General features: G+C 50.0%; 1 pseudogene across 1 annotated transcript in view; it reads left to right on the top strand.

Annotated features, from left to right (window-relative positions):
• The first annotated feature begins 3,199 nt into the window (after window positions 1-3,199).
• The window catches only part of LOC143506879 (ralBP1-associated Eps domain-containing protein 2-like), a 31,996-nt pseudogene continuing 28,693 nt past the window's right edge, over window positions 3,200-6,502 (top strand). The window contains exon 1 of the transcript XR_013128532.1: window positions 3,200-3,654. The product of XR_013128532.1 is annotated as a ralBP1-associated Eps domain-containing protein 2-like (transcript). The remainder of the gene's footprint in view (window positions 3,655-6,502) is intronic.

Below are 6,502 nucleotides of genomic sequence, written 5' to 3'. Positions count from 1 at the left end.
GTCTCTCTTACCTTCACTGCACAGGTGAGGGGTCTCTCTTACCTCCACTGCACAGGTGAGGGGTCTCTCTTACCTCCACTGCACAGGTGTGGGGTCTCTCTTACCTTCACTGCACAGGTGAGGGGTCTCTCTTACCTCCACTGCACAGGTGTGGGGTCTCTCTTACCTTCACTGCACAGGTGAGGGGTCTCTCTTACCTTCACTGCACAGGTGTGGGGTCTCTCTTACTTCCACTGCACAGGTGTGGGGTCTCTCTTAACTTCACTGCACAGGTGTGGGGTCTCTCTTACCTTCACTGCACAGGTGTGGGGTCTCTCTTAACTTCACTGCACAGGTGAGGGGTCTCTCTTACCTTCACTGCACAGGTGAGGGGTCTCTCTTACCTCCACTGCACAGGTGTGGGGTCTCTCTTACCTCCACTGCACAGGTGTGGGTTCTCCCTTACCTCCACTGCACAGGTGTGGGGTCTCTCTTACCTCCACTGCACAGGTGTGGGTTCTCCCTTACCTCCACTGCACAGGTGTGGGGTGTATCTTACCTTCACTGCACAGGTGTGGGGTCTCTTTTACCTCCACTGCACAGGTGTGGGGTCTCTCTTAACTTCACTGCACAGGTGTGGGGTCTCTCTTACCTCCACTGCACAGGTGTGGGTTCTCTCTTACCATCACTTCACAGGTGTGGGGTCTCTCTTAACTTCACTGCACAGGTGAGGGGTCTCTCTTACCTCCACTGCACAGGTGTGGGGTCTCTCTTACCTTCACTGCACAGGTGTGGGGTCTCTCTTACTTCCACTGCACAGGTGTGGGGTCTCTCTTAACTTCACTGCACAGGTGTGGGGTCCCTCTTACCTTCACTGCACAGGTGAGGGGTCTCTCTTACCTCCACTGCACAGGTGTGGGGTCTCTCTTAACTTCACTGCACAGGTGAGGGGTCTCTCTTACCTTCACTGCACAGGTGAGGGGTCTCTCTTACCTCCACTGCACAGGTGTGGGGTCTCTCTTACCTCCACTGCACAGGTGTGGGTTCTCCCTTACCTCCACTGCACAGGTGTGGGGTGTATCTTACCTTCACTGCACAGATGTGGGGTCTCTCTTAACTTCACTGCACAGGTGTGGGGTCTCTCTTACCTTCACTGCACAGGTGTGAGGTCTCTCTTACCTCCACTGCACAGGTGAGGGGTCTCTCTTACCTCCACTGCACAGGTGTGGGGTCTCTCTTACTTCCACTGCACAGGTGTGGGGTCTCTTTTACCTCCACTGCACAGATGTGGGGTCTCTCTTACCTTCACTGCACAGGTGTGGGGTCTCTCTTAACTTCACTGCACAGGTGAGGGGTCTCTCTTACCTCCACTGCACCGGTGTGGGTCTCTCTTACCTTTACTGCACCGGTTGTCAGCTAGCACTGGAGCTGCAGTCAGCAGGCAAACGATCCACACCAGCATGTCTTCAGCTGGGTCTCTCTTCTCCTCTCTCTCTCTCTCTCTCTCTCTCTTCTCCTGGGTCTCTCTCTTCTCCTGGGTCTTTGGTCCTTCTCTCTTCCGTCTCTCCGTCTGTCTTTCAGTGCTAATCTGTCACACAGATGTTACTGAGCTCAGAGGGAAGTGTGTGTGTGTGTGGGCGGGGGGTTAGACTAAAGTTGGACACACAGCACACAGAGGGCTGGGCATAATGGCTTAATGGTTAAGCAATGAACTGTGTACAACAAGTGTTCTTCAACCTCACAGAGAGAGAACGGGTGGGGGAGAGAGAGAGTGAGGGAGAGAGAGTTTGATGGAAAGAGAGAAAGAGAGAGTAGGAGAGAGAGAGAGGGTGGGGGGGAGAGAGAGAGAAGGTGTGGAGAGAGAGAACGAGTGGGGCAGACAAATTGTGTGCTGGACTATAAAGGAGATTGCAGGACTTGGGTAAATACTGGGTGAAGTGTGTGTGTGTGTGTGTGTGTGTGTGTGTGTGTGTGTGTGTGTGTGTGTGTGTGTGTGTTCCAAGAAACAACCTGCTGTTTATCTGACGATATATATTTTTTCTTACAATTTTGTTTTTGTCTTGGTCAGTCCAACAACATCACATCATCTGTACAGTGTGTTTTTATGGGGCTTCTAATCACCAGCTAATTGTTAACATTTATGTTAGTGTCGGCCTCCATCTTGTTCAGTCCTATCACACCAGAACAGGCGGTTTAAGCCCCATTAGTTCAGCTTTAATTAGCCGTGTTCAGTCATTAAGCTAAAATTCAGATCATAATTCACTCTAAATTGAGTTTGTCTTCAACAACGAGCCTGACCGGATGGAATTGACCTTGTATGAGTCACTCTGAGCCATTTTGAATTAAACTGTTTCACAGATTAAAAACACTGGTAGTAAAACAGTCAGCAAAACTACTGATTAGCTTAAACACTTTTAACTGTCCAACCAATGGTTATATTATTACTGTAAAAACATAAAGAACTCAGCACAGATCTGCTTAAACATATATTCAGACCCCGGGACCTAGTTGGTCAGATAAATTATATGAAAAAAGAATAAATACAGTACATAAAACTAAGGTGATGTGCATTGTGGGAAACTGAGTCTCTTCTACCTGGTCCTGTTGGAGTCCTGAGTCAGACAAGGATCTCTGTCTTTCCCAGGGATCTCTGTGGGAGAGAGAGAGAGAGAGAGAGAGAGAGAGAATTTGAACATTCCCTAATTCAAGCGCAGGTGTATTTCCCACCACTAGGGGGCAGCTCGCGTCCATAAACCGCCTCACGAGTCTCATTCCCATGAAATCCTGTAGTCGCGGTCAGAACCGGTAGATGCTTGAATTCCGTCTAAGCCCGTTTTATTATAGCAGCATTTCCTCCGTCAGAAATGTCCATTTTGTCAATAGTTTGAATTCATCATTTAAAAAACGCTGAACTGTAAGTTATAGCTCACTTCACTAAACGCGGAGGGACGGTGTGTGATATTAAAGGGCGAGTTCACATTACGTTGGAGTCAAATGTCTCACAGTATTGTACACGAGTAGTGGAGGCCATAAAACCACACAGAACCCGAAATAACATAAAGAAATGTAGAAATGTAGCTGGTGTGGCGCATAGGGGCGTTGCTGGAGGTACCACTACCCCCCCAACACACACCACACACGTGTGCGTGTGTGTGTGTGTGTGTGTGTTCGTGTGTGTGTGTTCGTGTGTGTGTGTGTTCGTGTGTGTGTGTGTTCGTGTGTGCGTGTGTGTATATGTGTGTGTGTGTATATGTGTGTGTATATATGTGTGTGTGTGTGTGTATATGTGTGTGTGTGTGCGTGTATGTGTATTGTGTGTGTGTGTGCGTGTATTGTGTGTGTGTGTGTGTGTGTGTGTTGTGTGTGTGTTTGCGTGTGTGTGTGTGTGTGCTGCGGAGGACCGCCTCCCTCCGTCGGTCTGGCCGTGTAAACGCATCGCTGATTGTGACTCGCGCACCGACGGCAGCTCCACGCGCATGAGCGCGCGCGGTCGGTATGGATCCCGGGTGTGTGGCGGCGACCGGCGGCTCCTTCATCACCCTGAGCGAGAGCGAGCGGAGATGTTACTCCGGGCTCCACGCCCTGTGCCAGGCGGACCTGTCCGGAGAGCTGTCGGCGGGCCGGGTCGCGGAGCTGATGCAGGCGTCGCAGCTGCCCAACCACACGCTGCACCAGGTGAGCTCCGGTACACCGTCCGGGTCCGTCCGCGTCCGTCCGCGTCCGTCCGGGACCGTCCGCGTCCCCGGTGCGCGTTAGGTGTCACGGCAGTGCTCGTGCTGGGCTGTACCGGCATGTTTGCGTACGTACACCGGCGTTTTAGAAGCGTTTAGAGTGCAGTAACCGGGATCAGACACACCTAGTGGAGATGTGCAGATGTTCCTAGAGGAACATGTGGGAGCTGGGACAGGAGGACACGGGGGGACACAGAGGACACGGGGGACACGGGGGGGGGGGGTCTAGCTGTGTAGAGTCTCCAGGCGAGTCTGTGCCAGTAACCAGCACTGCACCGAAGTTTTAAGTTGTGAAAGGCGACACAGCTTGACATGGTCTAATATTGTAGCTGCACAATGACCACGTTGAAGTCCAGCCTGGTGGTCCTGATGTGGCCCAGTGGTCCTGGAGTGATTGGACCTGTGTGGATAATTAAACCATCGTGTGTGGGAGTCACTGATGTAATCAAGCTGATCAATGAGGGTTAAACGTCTCAAACGGGTCTGAAGTGCCGGTGTCACCTCATGTTTTACGTAATGATTAACGGTCCACCGTGGCGTGAACATTTTAGTGGTGAAACACGTGTTCTCGTCAGGCACTAGTGGCTATAAAACATCTCGTGATATGGCAGCGTGAGTAATGGCTGACAGGGCCTTTACACACACACACACACACACACGCACACACACACACACACACACACGCACGCACGCACGCACGCACGCACACACACACACACACACACACACACACACACACACACACACACACACACACTCCCTCCGGGTGAAACTGACTAGATGCTGCCTTTAACAGCACAGTACCATACACACTACCCCAACCATACACACTACCCCAACCATACACACTACACCAAACCATACACACTACCCCAACCATACACACTACACCAAACCATACACACTACACCAACCATACACACTACCCCCAACCATACACACTACCCCCAACCATACACACTACCCCAACCATACACACTACCCCAAACCATACACACTACCCCAAACCATACACACTACACCAAACCATACACACTACCCCAACCATACACACTACCCCAACCATACACACTACCCCAAACCATACACACTACCCCAAACATACACACTACCACAAACCATACACACTACACCAACCATACACACTACCCCAACCATACACACTACCCCAACCATACACACTACCCCCAACCATACACACTACCCCAACCATACACACTACACCAACCATACACACTACCCCAACCATACACACTACACCAACCATACACATTACACCAAACCATACACACTACACCAAACCATACACACTACACCAACCATACACACTACACCAACCATACACACTACCCCAACCATACACACTACACCAAACCATACACACTACACCAAACCATACACACGACCCCAACCATACACACTACACCAACCATACACACTACACCAAACCATACACACTACCCGCAACCATACACACTACCCGCAACCATACACACTACCCGCAACCATACACACTACCCGCAACCATACACACTACACCAAACCATACAAACTACCCCAACCATACACACTACCACAAACCATACACACTACCCCAACCATACACACTACACCAAACCATACACACTACCCCAACCATACACACTACCCCAACCATACACACTACACCAAACCATACACACTACCCCAACCATACACACTAACCCAACCATACACATTACACCAAACCATACACATTACACCAAACCATACACACTACCCCAACCATACACACTACCACAAACCATACACACTACCCCAACCATACACACTACACCAAACCATACACACTACCCCAACCATACACACTACCCCAACCATACACACTACCCCAACCATACACACTACCCCCAACCATACACACTACCCCTACCATACACACTACACCAACCATACACACTACACCAAACCATACACACTACACCAACCATACACACTACCCCAACCATACACACTACACCAAACCATACACACTACCCCAACCATACACACTACACCAACCGTACACACTACACCAAACCATACACACTACCCCCAACCATACACACTACACCAAACCATACACACTACCCCAACCATACACACTACACCAACCGTACACACTACACCAAACCATACACACTACCCCCAACCATACACACTACACCAAACCATACACACTACCCCAACCATACACACTACCCCAACCATACACACTACACCAAACCATACACACTACCCCCAACCATACACACTACACCAAACCATACACACTACCCCAACCATACACACTACCCCAACCATACACACTACACCAAACCATACACACTACCCCAACCATACACACTACACCAAACCATACACACTACCCCAACCATAGACCACAATTGAGTTGCTCTCAGCTACTAAGTGAAGATTTAGAACCAGGTATGCTTTACCCTCTCTTACTCTCACACACATACACGCACACACACACGCACACACACACACACACACACACACACACACACACACACACACACACACACACACACACACACACACACACACACACACACACACACACAGAGGTCTCCTGCTATTGTGTGTCTATACAGACAGGAAGTGCAGTTTGTCGCAATGTTCTGTTTCCTGTTCATTCATGACCCATACCAACGTACTGGCTGAATGCCACACACACACACACACACACACACACACACACACACACACACACACACACACACACACACACACACACACACAAAGAACCCAACTAACTCTCTTCCTACTCT

The sequence above is a fragment of the Brachyhypopomus gauderio genome, unplaced genomic scaffold (genome assembly GCF_052324685.1).
Source record: "Brachyhypopomus gauderio isolate BG-103 unplaced genomic scaffold, BGAUD_0.2 sc587, whole genome shotgun sequence".
Lineage (NCBI taxonomy): Eukaryota > Metazoa > Chordata > Actinopteri > Gymnotiformes > Hypopomidae > Brachyhypopomus > Brachyhypopomus gauderio.
Note: the sequence above shows the minus strand (reverse complement) of the source record. Positions and strands in the feature narration are given on the sequence as shown.